The sequence below is a fragment of the Notamacropus eugenii genome, chromosome 1 (genome assembly GCF_028372415.1).
Source record: "Notamacropus eugenii isolate mMacEug1 chromosome 1, mMacEug1.pri_v2, whole genome shotgun sequence".
NCBI lineage: Eukaryota > Metazoa > Chordata > Mammalia > Diprotodontia > Macropodidae > Notamacropus > Notamacropus eugenii.
Window position 1 is genome coordinate 582,431,388 of NC_092872.1, and position 25,019 is coordinate 582,456,406.

Genomic DNA, 25,019 nt, shown 5'->3' on the forward strand with positions numbered 1-25,019 from the left:
GACCTAAAAGATGAACTGCTCCTGTTGCAAGAGAACTCAACAGGTATTGCATCCAAATAGCAACCCTGAGTGAAACAAGGTTGATAAATGAAGGCCAGTTTACTGAAGTCAGAGTTGGATACACATTTTTCTCGTGCAGTTGCAGTGAACGGGAGCACCATGAAGCTGGCATAGGTTTTTCAATCTAACCTGATGTAGTCAGCAAGTTGGTATGCCTGCCAAAAGGAGTGAATGACAAGCTCATGACAATGCGATGGCCACTCACAGGAAAACATCATGCAACCATTGTCAGTGCCTGTGTTCCCACCATGATGAACACTGATGACATCAAAGAAAAATTTTATGAAGATCTAGAGACTCTTATCATCAATGTGCCAAAAGAAGATAAGCTTATAATTCTGGGTGACTTTAATGGAAGAGTAGGCTCAGACAACCTGACTTGACGGGGAGTCCGAGGGAGGAATAGAGTTGGAAACAGCAACAGCAGTGGTCATTTACTGCTGAAGACTTGTGCATTACATGACCTTCTCATCACCAACACTGTTTTCCATTTATCTAAATGCAATATAACCTCATGGATGCACCCTAGCAGCAAACATTGGCATCTAATAGACTATCTGATTGTAAAGAGAAGAGACAGACAAGATGTGAGAGTGACAAAGGGGATGCGTGGTGCAGAGTGCTGGACTGACGTAGACTTATCCTTTCCAAGCTAATTATTCGCATTCATCAAAAGTGCCACCCCCAAGGCAAAATGACTACCAGAAGAATTAATGTCAACAAATTAGAGGTCTTCTCTGAGAGTGAAGAGTTTGTTGTTAACTTGGAGGGAAAGTTGAGCCAACACACAGTCAGTAACAATGGAGCAGAAAAGAAGTGGATAGTTTTCAGAAATTTGGTGTACAGCACTGCATTTGCTCATCTGGGTCAGAACACTTGCAAATCTCAAGACTAGCTTGATGAAAATGATGAGGAAAGCTGCTAAATGAAAAATGAGAACTCCACAGGATTTACCAGCAGCATAGTTCATCCATCTCTAAAAAGGCAGCATTTAATACCATCAAAAGTAAAGTATCTATGGACTAAGGAGCAAGTAAACAAATAAAAACAGAGATCACAAAGAAATTTTTTTAAATCACTCAAAAGTTGAATTTTCACTAAGAGAATGTTTTTAAAAATCAGGATTTGATTAGCATTTACTCATTCTTGTGGAAAGAGTATATATTACTATCATGCTCTGTGTATTTCTGTGTGTGTGTGTGTGTGTGTGTGTGCGTTTGTAAAAATGGGTGTATGAATGAGGGGAATAGGAAGAGTTCCCAGAGTATTACAGATTTAGAAGTAATTATTTAATCTAACCCTTTTGTTTCATAGATGGGGAAGCTGAGGCAAAAGAAGGGGTAAGCCAATTACTCTTGGACATAAAGGTAGCAAAACTAGAACTTGAATCCAGATCCTCTGACCCTGAATCTAACTACTGGGCCATGCTTCACTGTCTTTGTTGGATGGTTCAGGTCTTTATCATTCCTCTAAAAACTTAAATATTTTCTGAATTTAAAGTAAATAAGTTCCAAGAAGAAAGGCTTGTGCAGAGAAGTAGAAAAATTGGCAAATAACTTGATAGATAGGTTTGAAAAGTTGCTGTAATAGATCCTGACATTTTCCATTGGACCAGTAACTTTTTAATCATACACATTTTCAAACAGAAAGACAGTATGTTTTCAAGAAATACATTTGTCAGCAAGCTTTTTTCCCCAGTCAGCAGGATTCGTCACTCCCAGTTTTGTAAATCAAAGTATATGTAACATTGTCAAGGCAAGATCATAGCCTTCAATAATACAAATACGCAGCTCTCTGTTGGCCTTATGGATGAACTATTTTATGATTATTCTTGATTTTGCTTTCTCATTTAGTAAATGTTTCATAGTTAATGTTTAATGATGCTATCTTAGCTGACTTATTTACATGGGAAGCACAATGCTGGGGACTCAGGAGATACAGTTGTGAATAGTAGATGTACAGCTTCCCATTCCAAGGCTACCACTTAGAACCCTGAGAGTGGGTTTTAGTTGTTGAACATATCCTCTCTGAGGAACCACACCATAGATGCTGGTTGGGTAAGTGAGGCAGCCTCAGGCCAGAAATAGAAGAGTCGTGAATGCATCCTTAAGAGGTAGCATTGTATAACTCTTTAAGTTTTGTAAAATACTTTACATGCATTCTCTCATTTGGCCCTCACAAGAACCCTGCATATAGGTACTATTATCCCCATTGTATGAATGGTAAATCTGAGCATGATGTGACCTCAGGTCCTCATGACTCCGTAGCCATCACTCTATCCCCTGTATCATGTAGGTGTCCATACCTTTTAGGAAGAAGGTTTTGGTAAGGAATCAAGTGTTTTAAGTAAGGAAATCTCTGTGCTTCCAGGAAGGATGAAGGGTGAAGGGGAGAGGAGAGCAGTTGGGATTGAAGGAAGACTTCATAGTCAACTTGTCCAAATTCTTAAAATGCTCCAGAAGTATTCCAGGTACCAGAACCTAGTGAAACTGGTCACCATTCATTCAACAAACCTAATCATATCGTAGGATTCACAGATTAAGGAAGCATACATTTTGAATTCTGGAAACAAAGTTTCAAAAATGTATATTTATATTGTTTTTTAATGAAAATCCCAAAGAGCAATCTTACTCCCCCAACACCGTCTGACTTTCATGGGTTGTGTGTCTTTCTTATTCAGACATGTAAAATTAGATTTTTTTACTCATCAGTGGAATTTTAGCTATGTTTTCATATAATGACTATCATTTGTATTAATCATGTCACTTTATCATGTCAGTGTTTCGCATCACAAATATTTTGGTTCTGTTCTTTTTTGTTTGTTCCTTTTTTCTATTTTAAATTGGATTATTTTATTTGTTTTCAGTGTTCAACAATAACTTCCATATATCTTAGATTTTTTTCCACTCCCTACCCCTCAATCCCCCTCCCTCCCCACTCCCTCCATGAGACAGTGTACAATCTTATATAGATTCTACATGTACATTCCTATTAAATACATGTTGCATAGAAGAATTAAAATGAATGGGAGAAACCATAGAACAAAACAAAACAAAATACGAAAGAAAATGGTCTGTTTCTATCTGCAATCCAGTTCCATAGTGCTTTCTCTGGATGTGGAAGGCATTTTGCCTCAAAAGTTCATTGGAAATTTTTTATGTCCATGCATTTCAATGAAGTACTAAGTCTACCAGAAAAAGTCCTCACACACTGTGGTTGTTATTGTGTACAAAGTTCTCCTGGTTCTGCTCCTTTCACTCAGCACCAGTTCTTAGAAGTCTTTCCAGGCTTCTCTGAAGTCTTCATATTCATTGTTTCTCATAGCACAATAGTACTCCATTGCATTCATATACCACAACTTGTTAAGCCATTCCCCAACTGATGGGCATCCCCTTAATTTCCAGTTTTTGGCCACCACAAAGAAAGCTGCTATAAATATTTTTGTACATGTGGGACACTTTCCCACTTCTATGATCTCTTTGGGATGGAGTCCTAGAAGTGATATTACTGTATCAAAGGGTATGCACATTTTTTTAGCCCTTTGGGCATAGTTCTAACTTGCTCTTCAGAATGGTTGGATCAGCTCATAGCTCCACCAATAATGAATTAATGTTCCAACTCTCCCACATCTTCTCCAACATTTATCATCTTCCTGTTTTGTCATGTTAGCCAATCTGATAGGTGTGATGTAGTACCTCAGAGTTGTTTTGATTTGCATCTCTATAATCAATAGTGATTTAGAGCATTTTTCATATGATGATAGCTTTAATTTCTTCCTCTGAAAACGGTCTGTTCATATCCTTTGACCTTTTATCAGTTGGGGTGTCTGAGGCCAGATCTGAACTCAGGAAGATGAGTCTTCCTTCCAGAACTCTATTCCATGTACTACATACCTGTTCTCTTGCTCTCTCTTTCTCTGTGTGTGAGTGGGTGTATATGTATATGCATGTATATGTATACGTATATATATACACATATATGTATAATATATAATTTCACAAATTCTGTGTTTTATCATAACTTTAGTATCTCGGAACAAAAAAAAAGCTAAATACGTTGTCCCAGTTGGAAAAAATATAAAAACCATCTTTGAATCTGCAACTCAGTACTCGTGATGAGTTCAGGCTAAATAAGCTATGAGAAATTTTTCTTGGTGCATAAAAGTGCATCAATGTCCTTCCTTGCACTTATTCAATTTTTAAATATCCTATTTGTATTTCTCCCATTTTATATTATTTAAACATATTGTAATCTCCTCACAACCATTCTTGTGTTTGTCTTTTATTAACATTCTTTACCTTTGGCTACTGTGCCTATTCTTTGGAAGAGATAGGGCATAAGGCAAACTCCACCTAAATGCATAGATAGTGTTTATTTCTAGATAAAGTATCCATTAGCATTTCTTTTTCCCTTTCTCTCCTGAGGAACTGGAATGAATTAGATGAACAGCTTCTAAGAAACTTTGAAGATCTATTTTACCTTGTTCTTTGACCTTAGAGACAACCTGAAGTAGCTAAGCTTCCTTTGACCTCTTTGGCAATCCAGATGTCATTCTCCCTTTTCATCTGGGTCCCCCTATTCATTTGCTACATCAGTCATTCTATTTGGGTAGTTCATGGCAGAATGAGCACAAATTCAGAATGAATGAATTATGAGATTTTTCTTCAGGTAACTACACATGCATATTATTATTTTTCAGAGTCTCAAGGCACGAATTGATATAATGCCTAGTATTTAGATAGTACTTTAAAGTTTACAAAATATTTTGCATACATTATTTCATTTAAGCCTGATAACCACCTGAGGTAGGCAGTGTAAGTATTAATCTCTCTTCTATGGATGAAAAGCCTGAAGCTGAAAGATTGTGACTTCTACTACAGTCAACAAGGATTTATTAAGTGCTTTATGTGCCAATCATTCTTAGGCACTGATGACACAACCAGGAAAACCTGCCCACAGGGAACTTAGGTTATGCTTACTCATGGTTACAGAGCTTTAGAAAATGGAAAAAGGAGAATTTGAATTTGGGATCTTCTTCCAAGTCCAGCAATCTATTACCATGCTGACTCTAATCATTTAGAACTCTGTTTATGCATGTAAAGATACATAGACCACAAGGATAACACAAGTCATTTCTGCTTTTTTGTTCCTGGTACATTTGTTGTTGTTCAGTGGTTCCATCTGAGTCTGACACTTCATGGTTCCATGGGGTTGTCTTGGCCAAGATCCTGGAGTGGTTTGCCATTTTGTTCTTCAGCTCATTTAACAGATAGGGAAACTAAGGCAAACAGAGTTAAGTAACTGGCCCAGGGTCACACATCTAGTAAATGCTGGAGGTCAGATTTGAATTCAGGAAGATGAATCTTCCTGACTCCAGGCCTGCATCTCTATCTACTGTTGCACTAATGCTTGAATTCTCTTTCAGATATGATCAGTCTCTGCAGACTGCCTTACTTTCATTAAATGCTTATAAATCTGATTTGCTTTATCCTGCCAGTAGAGAGGAGAGGAAACTAGTTGTTTAATAATAGTAGGAACAGTGAAGTAAGTAACAGTGAAGTAAGATGGTCCACATACCCTCATTTGAAACAAAATGCTCATGCATTAGAATGCATTTCCAGTCCCACTTAATACTGATAAAATATTGGTGAATTTATTCTGTCATGTGATTAGTTGAATCCATTCTATAAAGCTTGCAAAGATGTAGTTTTAGATAACATTGCCTGGTCTGTTTTCTGCATGTCAGAGTTGAACACTTCTGTAAAAGGGAGAATATTATCATCAGATTACCATGCCACTCATTCTTCTTGAGGAGAAGAATGGAAATTCTGCGTTCTGGGCTAATGCTTCCAGATTTTTGTTCATTCTACTGAGTGAGGGTAGCCCTGTGATACACATGGTCAAGTAGAGAACAAACCAGCCTAAAGTTGAAAGATGTCTCTATTGGGTTAGGCCCAACCTTGAGTTCAACATGTATTTGCAGGAGGTGCAATAAATAGCATGAAAAAAAACATGGGACAAAATATTTTCATCTTTTTCAGAATTCAAGCAGACTGGAACAACCTGAGGGTTTTAGATGATATGATTCTTTTTCCATTTCTTCAGCAACAGCGCTGATGCTTTCTGTGGCTTATGTTGAAATAAAGAGAGGCAAGGAATTCCAGCACGAATGGTAATGCAGGCTGAATGAGCCTTTTCCACAGATCTTTTTTCTCCCCATTCTTTTCCTGGGGACATAACCATGTCAACTTGCAGTCATTGTCAGATGGATTGATATGGATGGTGAACTTGAAAAACTAGTTAGATTGTAGATAAAATTAGAAGATTGTTAAACAATAGGGAGAGTAAAACGTTGAGTGGGAATATCATGGAAAAAAAAACATTCTTAGATATATTCTGGCTAGCTTTAGAACCAGAGCTTTGTATGTTAATTGACAGATGTTGATGCCAAAACCTTATTAACCTACCTTTGAATGACTCAGCATCTTGACATTCCATTCAAAAGGAAAATGGATTACTACTGTTGAATGAACTTGTTTCCTATGGAAACCGGGAGTCATCTTTGCATTATATTGGAGTAGATTGTTTATTGGTCTAATCAATCATCTTTTTACTGGAAATCCTGATGAAGTCTAAAACCAGAGGCATTCCTTCTAGCCCTTCTGTGAAGGAAAGAAGATGGAGCAAACGGAATATTTCTCTCAGGAGAACTAGCTCACCTGATTAACATTTTATAGAGCCTGGACTCCCAACAAATTCTGGCATTCCTGAGAATTCAGTTTACATGTCACTGCAATTAAGTTAACTTATTAGTAAATGAATCTTTATTCTAGGGCCTTTGACACATTTAAGTGTTTTAAAAAATTATTTTATTTGTTTACAATTTTCTCTACTCACTTCCATATATCTTAGTTTTTCCACCTCCCTCCCTGCCTTTCCTCTCCCTACCTACTCCCTTCCCAAGATGGTGTTCAATCTTATATAGCTTCTACACATACATTCTTATTAAATACATTTTCACCTTAGTCATGTTGCATAGAAGAATTAAAGAGAATGGGAGAAACCATAAAACAAAACACAACACAAAAGAAAATTGTCTGTTTCTATCTGTGATCCAATTCTATTGTTCTTTCTCTGGATGTGGAAGGCATTTTGCTCGAGTCCATTGGGAATTTTTTAGGTCCTTGCACTGTTGTGAAGGACTAAGTTTACCAGAAAAGTTCCTCCCACACTATGGTTGTTGCTGTGTACAAAGTTCTCCTTGTTCTGCTCCTTTCACTCAACATCAGTTCATATAAGTCCTCCTAGGCCTCTCTGAAGTCTTCCTGCTCATCATTTCTTATAGCAAAATAGTATTCCATTACATTCATATACCACAACTTGTTAAGCCATTCCCCAACTGATGGGCATCCCCTTGATTTCTAGTTTTTGACCACCACAAAGAGAGCTGCTATAAATATTTCTGTACACGAGGGACCCTTTTCCATTTTTACGATCTTTTGGGAATACAGTCCCAGGAGTGGTATTGATGGGTCAAAGAGTATGCACATTTTTGTAGCCATTTGGGCATAGTTCTAAATTATTCTCCAAAATGATTGGATCAGCTCACAGCTCCACCAGCAATGAATTAGTGTTCCAACTCTCCCACATCTTCTCCAACATTTATCATCTTCCTGTTTCGTCGTATTATCCAATCTGATAGGTATGATGTAGTACCTCAGAGTTGTTTTGATTTGCATCTCTCTAATCATTAGTGATTTAGACCATTTATTATATGACTATAGATAGCTTTAATTTCTTCCTCTGAAAACTGCTTGTTCATATCCGTTGACCATTTATCAATTGGGGAATGACTTGTATTCTTGTAAATTTGACTCAGTGCTCTATAAATTTTAGAAATGAGGCCTTTATCACAGCCACTAGTTGCAAGAATTCTTTCCCAGTTTTCTATTTCACTCCTAATCTTGGTTGCACTGAGTTTGTTTGTGCAAATACTTTTGAATTTAATGTAATCAAAATTATCCATTCTGCATTTCATAATATTCTCTATCTTTTGTTTGGTCAAAAATTTCTCCATTCTCCATAAATCTGACAAACACACTATTCCTTGCTCCCATAATTTGTGTATAGTATCAGTCTTTATACCTAGATCATGTATCCATTTGGACTCCATTTGAGTATTAATAACATGGAATCAAATCTCATAATTTTTTGGCATCTGCTAGATAGAAGTGACCAAGCTAAGTGCTATTCAATCCTCAAAATATTTTCCTCTTATTCACACACAATGATGAGGCTGTTTCTAGAGGGCACATTCAAATAAGCACATTGCATCACACTTCTTTTGTGAAGGAAAAATCCTAGTAAACTCTCTAGGATTCAAATAGATCAGTTAGAGATGGTTGAGCTAACAGACTCTCTGAACTAATTGATTTGAATTATTGACTTTAGTTAATTCCAGAGTCTAATTCATCAGAGAAGTGTTCACAGATATTTTTGTCAAAGCTTAGCAGAAAGAAAATTTCAGTAAGAGGAAAAAGTTAAAGCCCTCACTTTCTAGCTCTGTGACTTTGTGTCAGTTCCTCCTTGAAATTCAGTTTTCTTGCTGGTAAAATGAAGATAGTTCCATAATAAAACCAATACTAACTGTCTGTCTCTTGTCTTATGTACCGTACCTTAATTTTATATAAAAAATTCATGAGGTTGATAACCATAACACCACCAGCAGCTTGCATCACCTTAAGGTTTGCACAACCTTGTACGTATGTTATCTAGTGTGGTCTTCATAATGAGGGTGTCCTTGAGAGCAGGAAGTGCTTTTTGTCTTTGTATCTTCAGTGCTGGGAACAGTCTGGTCCACAATATACACTTAATCAATGTGTATAGACTGAAAGAGGTAAATGGCTTATTATCCACATTTTATCTCTCAAGAAACTAAGGAAGAGAGGACTAAAAGATTTGTCCAATGTTGCACAGCTAATAAATATAGGAGATTGGGTTTGAATTTAGGTTTTCCTGACTCTAAGTCCAGGGCTCTAACCACAACACCAAAATGCTTCTCATTATGGACAGTTTATGTTCATGTTTCAGGAAACTGAAGGGCAGAAAGATTGGAAGAACTTGACCATAGTCATAGAGTTAGTCAATATAAAAATTGGAATTCCATCCTCGGTCTCGTCTGCAAGTGTAGAGTTATTTTGGCTACATCATAATGCATACTTTACCTGTCAGAAGGGAAGGGGAAGGGCCGGATGATCTCTAGACCTCAAACTTTAAGATCTGAATCATAAGATGTGGTCACAATGACACACAGTCTTTACTCTATAAACCTTAAATATGGAGCACCATAGCATGGTGCTACTCAGGCTATAACTTCAGATAATGATTTTGTAACTCTTGCCAGTGAAGTGTCTATGTGTGCATTCATACCTAAAGGTAAGAGGGGTGTGCTACATCTTTGAATCTTCTCTTTGAATCAGTCTTTACAAAGTACTTTGTGTTTTGGTCATCTCTCAAAATAATCACTTTGTCTTTGAATCATAGTATCATAGATTTGGGGCTAGAAGGGATCAGAGAGGCCATTTAGTCAAGCTCCCTCATTTTACAGATGAGGAAACTGAACCTCAGGAAGGTTAATTTTCTTGTCCATGGTCACACAGTGAGTAAATATTAGAAGCAGTATTCAAACCCAGGTCTTCTTCAATCTCATCCTTTAACACATCCACGTAGTATATTTGACCTCAGAAACAACCAAATCATAGTTGCTAGCTAGGCTTACCTTTTGTAATAGACTAGGTCTACAGAATTCTTTTCACAAAGGAAACTTGACAGATGAAGACATGTGATAGCTCAATCACCTAATTTACTTATCTAGGATGATTTTTCTCATATGTTCTTTTAAGGAAATTCTCAAGAAAATTACAGAAAAAAAATTTTTTCCCTGTTGAAAATGTTTTTATTCAAAATTTACTGTCATGCAAAAGTTATTAGTAGTTTTTCTGGTTATTAAAAAAAAACTCTTTTAAACATCTCTATATTCTGGATTTAATTTAGACAATTTTGTCACTTGAAACTCCAGGCCTATATAGTGTTCTAGTAATTATGCTTTGGATCTTAAAATCTCACATATTGATTACATCAACATGAGTGCATTTCCAATACACATGTTTTTTTGCTGATTTTTATGAAATGAAATTTGTAATTCTATTTACCCCAAAGAATCTCGATCAGCTTGCAAAAACAAACAAAATACCTCCAGGAAAATTCAAATAGAAGTAGGTAATCTTATACTAAATTATTTTTTCCTCAAATGTAACAATTAGAAACTTATTAATGACAAAAACTCTTTAATGATACTTAGAGAAAGCAGAAAAAGTTTTTCTTCCAAAACTAAATTTGTATTTGTAACACTGCTTGAAGTAAACCTTCAGATTGGTCTATTTGGTAAGGAATGATTTCTTTATGATATATAATTAAGAGGAACTAATAATGATGATGTAGCACTTCCCAAGTTTTAAAGGCATACCTATATAGGCCTTCAGTTAACATGCAAATTATCCAACAGGCAACACAAAACTTATCGTAGTAGCCATTCAGTTATCAACATTCAAGAAGTTCTAGACAACAGCACAACTCTTCTCTGTCAGAAACACATCAATGACATGAAAACAGGAAAAGTCAGAATTAACTGGAAAACTATCCCTTGTGGTAAACTGACTTTAAGAGTCAATTCAAACTTCCCTCATTTTGAAGAATCAATTAAGACTTCCATCTGTGTAAACAATAAAGATTACTACCGTACCGCAAGGTCAATACATAATGAACTGAGGGATTCAACTTATTGCAAATAGACACTAATCAATCAATTGTTAGATCTCTCCTGTAACAAATCAAAGTTTAGTGTGAAAGCAAAGGTTTTGAAATGAGATACAAATGGAATTGTTGAGCTTCTAATTTGGACTATTTCTCTTTTTTTCCTTTCTGAAACTGAAATAATTTCTTTAGCTTCTTTGCAGTGCTCAGTTATTATAAATGAGGCTGATTTGTCCTGCTGCAGAAACTCCTCCTAAGTAGTTGAGCTGGTCACTTGGTGCCAGGCCTAGAGGTCTGAGGGCTACCCGAGTCTTCTTACCTCACCTCCCGAGGTCTTCCGTTGGCCAAACCGGATGCTCGTATGAGAGAAAGGACGTTCCAGAGTGGAACAAGGGTTGAGCTTTATTTCAGGGTCTAGTTACAAGTGCAGGGGAATTCTTCCTTAGGAGGGAAAGAGAAAGATCTCCCAAGGAGGCAAAGATCTTACAATAAGAGATTGGAAGTAGAAGTATAAGCGGGGAGAGAGGGGGAGGGGAGAGAGGAGAGAGGAAAAGCAGAGCCTTGTTGTCCTCACCACTCCGCGCCCCTCCGCCCAAGAGAGCTTTCAGGCTTTCCTGATCCTACTTAAGCTCTGCAGCGGCATAGTTTGCATCTGAATACCGTGCCTGTTAGGTAACTAGGTGTGCTCCAATCCGGGACAATCTCGAGGGCGGGGAGAGCTCTCTCCCATCACGTTTCTCACGGGAAGAGGCGGAAATACACGAGATAGCTCGGTTCACCTCGATTCCCAGCCGTTTCCTGGGGGGTCTCGTGAGAACTCTAAGATTTAGAAGTTCCCACCTTTACCCACCCGAGACTGTCCACATGGAATTGAGCTTCCAACCCTAGCAACTTGGGAATGACACAGTCAGTTTTTCCAGAATACTGAGGGATGACTTAGTAAATTCCTGCTTCAGTGCATTAAAGGTTTCACTACTCATATCCTGGAAGAATGAACATGACATCTCCAAATGTAGGACTGGTTCCCAAGTAGTAGCTTTTATTGGGATAATAGGTCTCAATTTTATTTTTCCAGTCTGAAAACAAAATGTGTGCTATCACCTCCACCCCCACTCACCTTTTGCTGCCACATACAATACTTGTTAAATTAAGAAGGATATTCTACTAATGCTGAAGATGATACATATTCTTCTGGGATTCTAATTAATTCTCTATTCTCTGAGAGGGATGAAAAAAGGTAGAAAAGACTTCTTTCAAACTCCTGCTAAGTTACACATGGCCCAGGATGCAGTGGGAGACCTTGGCCTCTTTGGCCTTAGGCCCATTCAGGTACTCACATAGTATGAGGCAAGGCCCATACAGTGAATAGGCTTGTTTTAAAAGGTCACTGGATCCAGATGGGTCAGGAGAAGAGAGTGAGGCTGGTGACCTGCACAGCCTTCCCTCACTCAAAACAAAGTCAAGTGTATGTCATGTCATCATTTCTCCTTGTCGTATTCATCTTCGAAAACAAAGGACAAACACAACAAGAGCAACAGCAAGTTACACGTACCACTTCAACTAATACCATGGTATTCACATCAAAGTTCTACAAACTATCAAATATATAGTACAGAGAATTATACATTCATCGCAAAACACATTGCACTGCCTCAATTCAGAAAAAAATTATTTTTTCTCCTTTGCCAGAAAAGTATTGTTCGACAGTAGAAACTGGAGCAAACTCCTGTGGATTATGCATTATTAGCTTTTCAAAAAAATGCCTCTTCTGAGTCTTTCAAGTTTTCTGGCTGAAGCGATCAAAAAAAATAATGGAAATGACAGGTTGTTTGTACTTCCCCATGGATTTCAGGCTCTATCCCAAATCACTTGCGAGAAATCCTCCTTAGGACCTCTAGTCATGGGCCTTGTCCTTTAGCGATGCCTGTATTGTCTCATGAGGGGCACAACGCAAGCAGGTGGGCCTGCCAGTTTCAAGAAAGGATGTCCAATGAGTTCTTAGGCTGTTTCTCTCAGGGAATGTTCCCTTACCAAGATCAGGTCTAGGAATCCCTGAAGCATTGAGGAAACCTGTAATATCACACAGACACCATGAATAAGATATTGTAAGTCATCATCCCTACAAAAAACTGACTTTTACAAAGTCCTTTCTGGCTAAAAACAAATGCCAAAATCCCTACATTATTTCCTACATTATCTAAAGTGATTTCAGGCAACACCCTTGGGAGGTAGGTAATCAAATTCTTACTATCTCTACTTTATGAATAAGGAAACTGAGAATGAGAAGGGATAAATCATCACACCAAGACCACATCACTTATAATTTCCAGAACAAGGATTCTAACTTAGGACTTTCTACTCTCTCTAAGATTAGTATTTCTTTCCCTTATACTACATTGATTTTCATAGATAATTTTCAGAGTTCTGTAAATTTATTTCTCAGGTAGCCTAAATAGTTAATTCTAAAGAAATAATCCTAATGGGAACATGGAAGCATTCCATGCTTTCCATTACTAGGAATAATTTATTCTGATAGCATCAATTTAGGGTAAAATAGGATATTTGACAATAAAAACACACACAGAGGAACTTAAAGGAGTATTCATATTTCAGATAGAGATTGAACTACCAAATCTCTAAGGGGTCTTCTAAGATTCTAGGATTCTCTAATAATCAATAGTTGAATTATAGATTAATTACAAGTTGAAATAGAGTAGTTGATAACTGCTAACATGTAATGTCCCTGGTCTCAGAATATTAAGATGGCATCTTAATTATCAATTTTTGGATCCTTAATAAATTGTACAAATCCTCACCTTGTGTAGGTCCTTCACTCTTGGAGATAAGTTGTCATGGATCCTACACATTGCCTGGAGTGGATGTTCATTGAAGTAAGGAGGTTCTCCATCTATCATTTCTATGACTGAAATTCGAAGTGACCAGACATCCACTTGTTTTATAAAGTTCATAGATCAATTTTTAGGGGGAAATGGTCACTATGAAGTACACATTTTGCCTAAGGAAATCAAATAATTCACAAATGATTTTACTCAATAATAACCAAAGAGGGAGATTTTTAAAAGCATATATCACTAAACAAGGGTTTCATTTAAGTTATAAGTTTATAAAAAGGAAAAAAATTCTAATTTTTCATAGAGGGTTTTGGTTGGTCTTTTATGGAAATAGAGCTCAACAATATTATTGTACAAAATCAACATATATGTCACTATTTCAAAGTTTGTTGCTTTCGTTAGTATCTTTTTTGTGCCACCTGTAGCTGCCTGATATGTCCAGACAGTAAGTTTTCACAAAATAAGAAGGGGTTGTCAAAATAACATAATTAAAATTCTCTACTTAAGAAAAACTGTATTTAAGATACTTTATGTAAATATGAAACAATAGGATGCTTATACTTGATTTTTGTTAGTAGACTCAAAGTAAATTTAAAATAGTATCACATTCTAGTATATGTATTTCTGACCATCATCTGTTTTAGACATCAGGTTTAGATGGAAAATGGTCAAAGGATAGGAAAAGATAATTTTCAAAAGAGAACATACAAAATTATAAATTATTCCTTGGGAAATCTTAGCCTTACTATGAAAGAGACGTACATTAAAAACAACTTTGAGGTACCACATCATAGTTACCAACTTAGCAAAAATAATTAAGAACATTATTAATTAATTATTATTAATTAATTAAGAACTCATTGCTGGCAGGGTTGGGGAGTACTAGATACACTCAATCATTATGGATGGAACTACAAAGTGCAAAATCATCTTGGAGAGCAATATGGCCATATACATCACCCGCTAAAAATCAATAAGACCCTTTGAACTAATAATTCCATTGTTAGGAATAGAACCTGAAAATATCATTAAAAACACAACTAAAAAGAGCTATCTGTTGGAGGATTTTCACATCAACATTATGTGTAATTACTAAGGCTGAGAAACAATGTAAATGATCAGCAACAGGAGAAACTGCAGTCCATTTTTCTAATAGGAGAGGCAACATTGCATATAATAGCAGATAGAGAACTTCCCTCAGAGTAAGGGAGTCCTGGGATCAAGTCCCATCTCAGACATAACCTAGCTATGGGACTCTGGGCAATTCCCTTAATGTCTCAGTGCCCCAGGAAACTCTCCAAAAGCACACAGCTTTCACAAGTCTATACTAGTAGAGAGGGTTTCTTCACTGGAAGTCCCCATACAAATCACACCAAAGGAATATATAGTTCCCCTACTGCCCCTGCCAAGTAATAAATGATACTTACTTGGCTGTATTGTTAAAAATTAAGTTTTCAATACAAATTGTTAATAATAACCAAAAAAGTTTAAAAAAACAACACAGAAGTTTAGCTTTTCTGACAAAACTTGCCCTTTGAGGAACCTTTTGGTTCCATATTGTCTTTTAAAACCAGAAGGTACAGCAGTTGGCTTAATAAATTCAGTTTCAGGGAGGAGCAAACATGGCAGAGTAGAAAGATGAACATGTACAAGCCCCCCCACATACCTCATAAAATACCTGTAAAAATGACTTTAAACAAATTCCAGAGAAGCGGAAGCCACAAAACGACAGAATAAAAGAGATTTCTAGCACTCAATAGCCTGGAAGATGGACAGGAAAGGTCTATTCCACAGGGTGTGGAGCAAAGCGCAGCGCAGCCCAGCATGGGCTGCACAGAGAGGCAGGGAAAGGACCCAGAACAGGGAGCCATGGCAACAGCTGCGATTCCCAGAATTCCCAGATTCCTCAACCCACAAACTCCAAAGAGAGCTTCAAAGGTCAGTGAGAAAGCTCCTCCACCCAAGAGAAGGGAATGCAGTCTGGACAGCTGGCAGCAGCTACTGCAGCAGCGGCATCCATTTTTGGAGCTCTCAGTTTAAAGCCCCTGGGGAAATTGAGCAGCTGATGTGAATCTCAATCCTGAGTGGCAGTCCTGCCTTCCCACTATAGCCCCTGGGGGAATTGAGCCACTGATTTGAATCTCAATCCTGAGCTCAGCCCTGGGGTTTGGAGGAGTGCTGGCATGGTAGAGCTGGAGTTGGATGTGGAGAGGGAATTCTACTCCCAGATTCTGGTCAGAAAAGATTTTGGTTGCTCACAAGCCAGTGTGCAGGCCAGGAAAGGAGCAAACTCCTCTCCCTTGATTGTGCCACATTGAAGGAACTGAGAACTTACAGGTCCCCAGAGTATACCTTCCTCTTGGCAAAGAACTCAAAAGTCAAATAACAGGCTGGGAAAATGTTCAACAAAGGGAAAAAATAAAACTATAGAAGATTACTTTCTTGGTGAACAGGTATTTTCTTCCATCCTTTCAGAAGAGGAAGAACAATGCATATTCCCAGAGGCTTCTGCATCTAAAACCTCCAAAATAAATATTCAATGGTCTCAGACCATGGACAAGTTCAAAATGGATTTTGAAAATCAAGTAAGAGAGATGGAGGAAAAGTTGGGAAGAGAAATAAGAGTGATGCAAGAAAATCATGAAAAGCGAGTCAACAGTTTGATAAAGGAAACCCAAAAACTGCTGAAGAAAATAACACCTTTAAAAGTGGGCTAACTGAATTGATAAAAGAGGCTCAAAAAATCGATGAGGAGAAGAATGCTTTAAAAAGTAGAATTAATCAAATGGAAAAGGATGATCAAAAGCTCACTGAAGAAAATAGTTCTTTAAAAATTAGAATGGAGCAAATGGAAGCTAATGACTTTATGAGAAACCAAGACATTACAAAACAAAACCAAAAGACTGAAAAAAATAGAAGACAATGTGAAATATCTCATTGGAGATACAACTGATCTGGAAAATAGATCAAGGAGAGACAATTTAAAAATTCTGGGTCCACCTGAAAGCCATGATTAAAAAAAAGAACCTAGATATCATCTTTCATGAAATTATCAAGGTAAACTGCCCTGATATTCTAGAACCAGAGGGCAAAATAAATATTGAAAGAATCCATTGATAACCACCTGAAAGAGATCTGAAAAGAGAAACTCCTAGGAATATAGTAGCCAAATTCCAGTGTTCCCAGGTCAAGGAAAAATATTGCATCAGCTAGAAACAATTCAAATATTGTGGAAATACAATCAGGATAACACAAGACCTAGCAGCTTCTATGTTAAGGAATCAAAGAGTTTGGAATATGATATTCTAGAATTCAAAGGAACTAGGATTAAAACCAAGAATCACTTATCCAGCAAAGCTGAGTATAGTACTTCAGGGGAAAAAATTATTACTCAATGAAATAAAGGACTTTCAAGCACTCTTAAAGACAAGACCAGAACTGAATAGAAAATTTGACTTTCAAACACAAGAATCAAGAGAAGAATGAAAAGGTAAACAGAAAAGAGATATCATAAGGGACTTTCTAAAGTAGAACTGTTTACATTCTTACATGGAAAGATAATATATGTAACTCTTGAGACTTTTCTCAATATTTGGGTGGTTGGAGGGATTATACACACACACACACACACACACACACATACAGAGAGTGAGTTGAATAAGAAGGGATATATCTAAAACAATAAAATTAAGGAGTGAGAGAGGAATAAATTGGGAGGTGAAAGGGAGAATTGGAATGGGGCAAATTATCTCTTATAAAAAAGGCAAGAAAAAACATTTTCAATGGAGGATAAAAGGGAGGAATTGAGAGGGAAAAAGTGAAGCTTACTTTCTTCACATTTGACTTAAAGAGGGAATAATGTGCTCACTCATTTTGGTATGAAAATCTATCTTGCACTACAGGAAAATAAGGGAGAAGGGAACAAGTAAGGTGGGTGGATGATAGAAGGGAGGACAAATTGGAGGAGAGACTAAATAGAAGTAAACCCTTTTTGGGGAGGGACATCAAAAGAGAGAATAGAATAAATGGGGGCACAGGATAAGATGGAGGGAAATATAGTTAGTCTTACACAACATGATTATTATGGAAGTCATTTGCAAAACCACATATATATAGCCTATATTGAATTTCTTGCCTTCTCAGTGGGGATAGGTGGGGAGGGAGGAAAGAAGAGAAGTTGGAACTCAAAGTTTTAAGAATGAATGTTGAGAATTGTTTTTGCATATAGTTAGGAAATAAGAAATACAGGTAATGGGATATAGAAATCTATCTTGCCCTACAAGAAAAGAGAGAAGATGGAGATAAGGGAAGAGAGGTGTGTGATAGAAGAGAGGTCATATTGAGAAAAGGGACAATCAGAATGCAAGGTGTTATGGGGTGGGGGGAGGGGAGAGACAGGGAGAAAATTTGGAACTTATGAGGAAATGACTGTTGAAAATTAAAAATAAATTAAAAACATGACTTTTTTTAATAGTTCAGTTTCAGGGTACAGGGAGAAGAATAGTAGATTGCTATTCAAGGAACAATGGGAAGTCTGAACAATGGGAATTAAATAACCACACTATCAATTTCCAGTTATCCTACCACATTTTATCTGCTGGATATATTCCTATTATAATCTATGCAATGGTCTGCATTTACAGTTTATGTCTCAAGGCCAATATGAAAAAAAAAAACTGAATTGAATATACAATCCAAGCTTCCAAAAACTGCGATGTACACATACATTCTCAGGTTTCTTCCAGTTTGCTCAGTTTAGTGATTCTCGACACATCTTCACATTTAGTTTGCAGCTATACAATGAGACTGATTCGCTAACACACAAATATATAGGATTTTACACATTATAATGGTTGATAATTCATTCAGAGTAGACACCTAGGAAAAATGGACACCTTTCAAATAAAAATAACTGTGATAGAAAATTTTTATCCTTTGAGAGTGGATTTGAGTTTTAGAAAGTAGATAAACATAATTCAGATTCAGTTATATAGATTTATAGAATGTAGATTTAAACTAATTGGGAATTTAAGAAACAGATGCTCTGTCTCCCCTTACACTTCCTCCCCTCCATTTTGAAGATGAGGGAATTGAAGTACCGAGAAGTTAAAGGTTAAGTGAATTACCCAGGGTCATACAACTAGTGAAAGTTCAAGGAACGATTTGAACCCAGTTTCCTTTACTACCATACTAATGCTCTTTTAATTATGCTATATTGCCCTTCTAAATAAAATGAATGATATAAGTGGGTAGCAAAGCTCTTTTTTTAATTTGGAAAAATGAGAAAAAGTTTTCTTCTGTGGCTCTGAAGAAATTAGTGTGTGTGTGTGTGTGTGTGTGTGTGCGCGCGCATGTGTATACACATATATATGTGCTAGTGAATTGCTATACACATATATTTACATGTATAATATACACAAGCACATGTACATATACACACAACATACATATATTTATATATGCACTGTGCATAAACTTCTTTGAGTGTGTGTGATTTATTGAGCTGTCACAATCTTCTTGGCCTTAAGATATGCACAAATGCTGTCATGTGTTTCATGGTTGCAGTTAGGATGTATTTTTTCCCTTACCTCTGTTCCATAAGGTAGTCTAGATATGACCTCTGGAGTGCTAACCAGTAATTTCCTCTTTAGGACTCCTTTGGAAACTTGAAACCAAAATCACATAACTTTATCTGAAAAAAGAATAGATGCAACAACATGACACCATTGATCATATTTTTTGTCATTCCATATAGATATCAATGGAACAAGATACAAAATTAAAAATTGAGTTGTCATATATATAAATATATATATATATATATATACACCCATGCATGCATACAAATTTTTATATATGCTGATTTTCTTTTAAAATTATGTTCTCAATTATATATAGAATTATATATGTATAATTATATATAGAATAGGAAAATAAAAGCAAGAACATTGGATGTTAAAAAGACAGTTAGAAACTCATCATCTAAGAATATTTTTCATGTCAGTTATTAAGTATTGATTAAGTGCCTACTATGTGCCAGGAACTTTGTTAAGGGCTGGAGATTCTAAAAAAGGTAAAAGATAGTCCCTGCTCTCAAATGATTTCACAATCTGATGGGGAAATGAGTGGAATGTCCTCCCTACTAATACTCATTCTTTAGAACTTTACTCCCATATCAGCTCTTCCATGAAATCTTCCTTCCTCATAAGATTACAACCTGCTGAAAGGGAGAGTCTGTTTCACTTTTGATTCTTATCCCCAGAGTTTTACACAGTGTTTGGCACATAGTGGTTACTTAAGTGTTTTCAGATTAAGTGATTGCTTGATTTCTTGTTGGTTAAATACTTTCTTCGATCTCTGACCTTGAACAGCATTTTGTTTTACACATTTCTTTACAATTTTATGAAGTCTTTTGGTACAGTTATGTGTCTGTGTAGTTTTTTTTTTTTTTTCCATTTTACAGACTGGAAAATATAAGCAGACAAAAGCTGTGTTTTAGGTTGATACTTTAATCTCTTCCAGTGTTTATGATAATAAATCAGCAAAGACAATGTATTACCTAAAAAGTGGTGGTTAGGTAAAATTGAATTCTAAGGAATATACTTGTAGAATGAAAAGAAAGGAAATATCCTTAAGGGAAAAATTAATTCCTATTATGTCTCTTTCCTGATTATAATCTTCAGATCTATTTGATATCTGAACCAAGTGGATGCAAAATAATCACTATCAGGAAGGATTTATCATCTCTTTAATGTAGATTTCTCTTTCCAGGCTTCAAGATGACTGGAAGTCCAATAATGTTCTCTATGACAAAGAGAAGGAAGATGAGTAGAATCAATACAAATTTGGAAAGCTGAAACCATTTTTCCATGGTGGGAGTATAAGAGGTTTACAATATCCATTGATTTTCTGAGTACATAACAAAAATTTTTCTTTAAAAACAGCTGAATACACACAACATATCACTGAATGAATCTTCAACATGGAAGAGTACCTAAATGATGACTACAATGAAACATTGTATGTAGTTCATAAAAGCAAGTTGTATTGCCTCTGAGATGCCCCTTTTTCTCATCTTGATAGGATTATATGACTTCCATTTTGTCAAACAGTACTTCACTCAAGAATGTCCTTCAGCTTAAGAAAACTTGGGTTAATGAAAATGTCTGCTAAGATGATAAAGGGCAGCTGACTAGGCAAAGATCATCTTGGGAGCCACCCAATTAGAAATTGTCTTTCCTTGTGTTTCTAGGTTTAAGGAGTGCCGTGAGCTTGAAATCATGAAGATTCATCTTCCGCAGTGTAAATCCAGCCTCAGATACTTGTACTAGTTGTGTAACCCTGGACAAGTCACTGATCCCTGTTTACCTCAGTTCCCATGTGTAAAATGAGCTGAAGAAGGAAATGGCAAACCATTCCAGTTTCTTTGCTAAGAAAATCCCCAAAGGGGGTCTGTCATGCAGAATCAGACAGGAAAGAAATGACTGAACAACAACTACTACAACAACACAAACAATTTAACTAGATTTAATTTCTTCTTGAACATTACTTCCACAGTGAGAATAGGCAAAGTTCAAGTAGAAATTATGGTCATAAAACCAAGTTTTTTGGGAATAGAAAGGTTGGGGTAGGGGTGAGGGTAGAGGGAAGAAAATATAATTGCATGAAAAATTCTGGACCATGTCATTAAAGACAATTTAAAAAATCAAACACTAACATCTTGTTTAGGAAATTCTTACACAGGAACATGGATGCAGAGGAGGGAAGGGACCTTAGAGGTCACCTAATCCAAACCCTTCACTTGATAGATATGAAAATTGAGACCCACAGAGGTTTATATCGCATCATGGGGCAACTAGGGTCACAATGCATAGAGCCCTAGATTGACTGCCTCATATACTTCCTAACTGTGTCATTATGAGCAGATCATTTAAGAAACACCTTTCAGCACAGTCTTGCACAACTCACTCTAGCACCACCCAGGCCCCACAGGAGTTGGCCTTGGGAGTGACTGAACCAGTAGCAGCAGTGGCTACTTCCTGAGCTCTCAGCAAACAGATGTTAAGGGGGTCAAGCAATTGGTCAGAACGAGATTACAGGGGTACTTTGCTGACACCGAGGCAGGACTCTGTTGTTTTTCTCATATGTGAATTCAGGTCACAGTCCTGTTTGGCAATCCCAGTGCAAGTTGGAGCATTAGCATAGCAAAGGTTGTGGCTATAGTGGAAAGGATGCAACAGACACTTGTCATAGTTCCAGGGCAGAAAAAGAATGTTTGTGGTTGCTCACCTTGAAAGAATTAAAAATTTGCATGTTCCTATAAGTGTCTCAGAAAATATATCCATAAAACCCCTGAAGCTTGGAACATTGTGCCCTACATTATGGAAGCAGAGCCCTACTTTAACAAACAGTTAAAAGTCAGATAACAGGCTGGGGAAATAAACAAACAATGGAAAAATAGTGACTATAGAAAGCTGTTATGGTGACAAGGAATATCAAAACACATACTCAGAAGAAAATAGTGAAGTCAAAACACCTGCATCTAAAACCTCCAAGAAAAATATGAATTGGTTTCAGGCCATGGAAGAGCTGATAAAACAATTTTGAAAATGAGGTAAAAGAGGTAGAGGAACAATTGGGAAGAGAAATGAGAGTGATGTAAGAAAATCACAAGAAGAGAGTCAACAGCTTGGTAAAGGAGACACACACACACACACAATACTGAAGGAAATAACACCTTAAAAATAGACTAGAACAAATGGCAAAAGAAGTACAAAAAAACAAATGAGGAGAAGAATACCTTAAAAAGCAGAAGTGGCATAATGAAAAACAAGTTACAAAAACTTACTGAAGAAAATAGTTCCTTAAAAATTAGAACGTAGCAAATGGAAACTAAAGACCTTGTGAGAAATCAAGGAACAATAAAACAAAACCAAAAGAATGAAAAATAGAAGACAATGTGAACTATCTCATTCAGAAAAAAAAACCAAAAAACAAAAAAACAACTGATCTGGGAAATAGATCCAGGAGAGATAGTTTAAAAATTAATGAACTGACTGAAAGCCATGATCAAAAAAAGAGACTAGACATGATCTTTCAAGAAATCATCAAAGAAAACTTCCTCTGATATTCTTAGATCCAGAGGGAAAAATAGAAATTCAAAGAAATCTGCTGATCACCTCTTGAAAGAGACCCCAAAATGAAAATTGCCAGAAATATTATAGCCAAATTCCAGAATTTCCATTTCAATGAGAAAATACTGCAGGCGTCCAAAAAGAAACAATTCAAATATGGTGAAGCCACAGTCAGGATAACACAAGATTTAGCATCTTTCTTTAAAGGATTGGGGAATTTGGAATATGATGTTCCAGAGGACAAAGGAGCTATGATTACAACCAAGAATCACCTCCCCAGAAAAACTGAGTGTAATTCTTTAGGAGGAGAAGTGGATATTCAATGAGTTAGAGAACTTTTAAGCATTCTTAATGAAAAGACCAGAGCTGAATAGAAAATTTGACTTCCAAATATAAGACCCAAGAGAAGCATAAAAAGGGAAACAGGACTTAATAAGATTAAACTGTTTACATTGCTACATGAGAAGATGATGTTTGTAACTCATAAGACTTTTCTCATTGGGATAGTTAGAAGAAGTATATATAGACAGAGCACACAGGTGTGAGTTGAATATGAAGGGATAATATCTAAAAAATAAAATTAAGGGGTGAAAGAGGAATGTATTAGGAGAAAGAGAAAAGGAGAAATATAATGGGGTAAATTATCTCACATAAAAAGACAAGAAAACTTTTACAGAAAAAAAGGGGGAAGATGAGGATAATGAGTGAGCCTTACTCTCATCAAAAGAGGGAATAACATACACATTCAACTGGGTATAGAAATGTTTCTTACCCTACCAGAAAATAGGAGTGGAAGGATATAAGAGAAGGGGGAGTGATAGAAGGCAGGACAGATTGGGGGAGGGGACAATCAAAAGCAAAACACTTTTGAGGATGAACAGGGTGAGAGAGAATAGAATAAATAGGGGTAGGGAATAGAATTGAGGGAAGGACAGCTATAAAAACTGTGAAAAAACATTTGGAAGCAAGTTTCTCTGATAAAGACCTTACTCCTCAAACATACAGAGAACTGAGTCAAATTCATAAAAAATAAGAGTCATTCCCTAATTGATGCATGATAGAAAGATAGGATCAGTTTTCATATGAAGTAATCAAAGCTATCTATAGCCATATGAAAAAAATACTCTAGCTCACTGTTGATTGGAGAAATGAAAATTAAAAATTTATGAGGTACTCATATGTATTACATTGGCTCATAGAATAGAAAAGGTAAATGACAAATGTTGGAGGGGATGTGGGAAAAATGAGACTTTAATACACTGTTGGTGGAGTTGTGAACAGAGTCAGTCTGTTAAGCAATTAAGAACTATACCCAAAGGGCTATAAAACTATACATGCCATTTGATCTAGCAATATCACTACTAGGAATATATCCCCAAAAGAGGTTAAAAAAAGCAAAAGGCCCTATAAAAGCAGCTCTTTTGGGGGGATAAAGAATTATCAGTTGAGGGCAAGTCCATCAATTGGAAAATGGTTGAAAAAATTGTGGTACGTGATTATGATGAAATAAATATTGTACAGTAAGATATGATGAGCAGCATACTTTCAGAAAAACCTGGAAAGACTTGCATGGGCTGATGCAAAATCAAATGTACTATGTATAAAAATTATATGTTATATTGCAATTGTTATATATTATAACATGCGAATGTTATATATTTTATATTATTATAAGATGATCGGTTACAAAAGACAACTATTCTCTGTACTACAATGATCCAAGACAACTCTGAAGGACTTATAATGAAAAATAATATCCATTCCAGAGAAAGAACTGATGGTTTCTGAATACAGATTTAAGCATATTTTTACAGTCTTTATTTTTCTTGAGGTTTTTTGTCCTTACCTTCTTTCACAGCATGATTGGTATAGTTATGTTTTGCATGACTACAAATGTATAACCTATATTGAATTGCTTGGCTTCTCAACTGGGGGAGACAGGAAGGAGGAAGGGAGAGAATTTGGAACTTAAGTATTTAAAAACAAATGTTGAAAGTTTTTTTTTATATATGTAAGTGGGGAAAAATAAAATACTAAATAAATTTCCCCAAACTGTAAACTGATTGAAAAAATGGTGGCACTTGTACTCATTTGAGTTTCTAGAGACTTAGAAAAGTAAAAATCAGTTTGTTATCTCACTACAGGGAGGAGAACAACTCAG

General features: G+C 36.3%; 1 pseudogene; it reads right to left on the reverse strand.

The window, feature by feature from the left end:
* LOC140520494 (serine/threonine-protein kinase PAK 5-like) overlaps window positions 1-25,019 on the reverse strand; it is a 112,788-nt pseudogene that overhangs the window by 39,606 nt on the left and 48,163 nt on the right.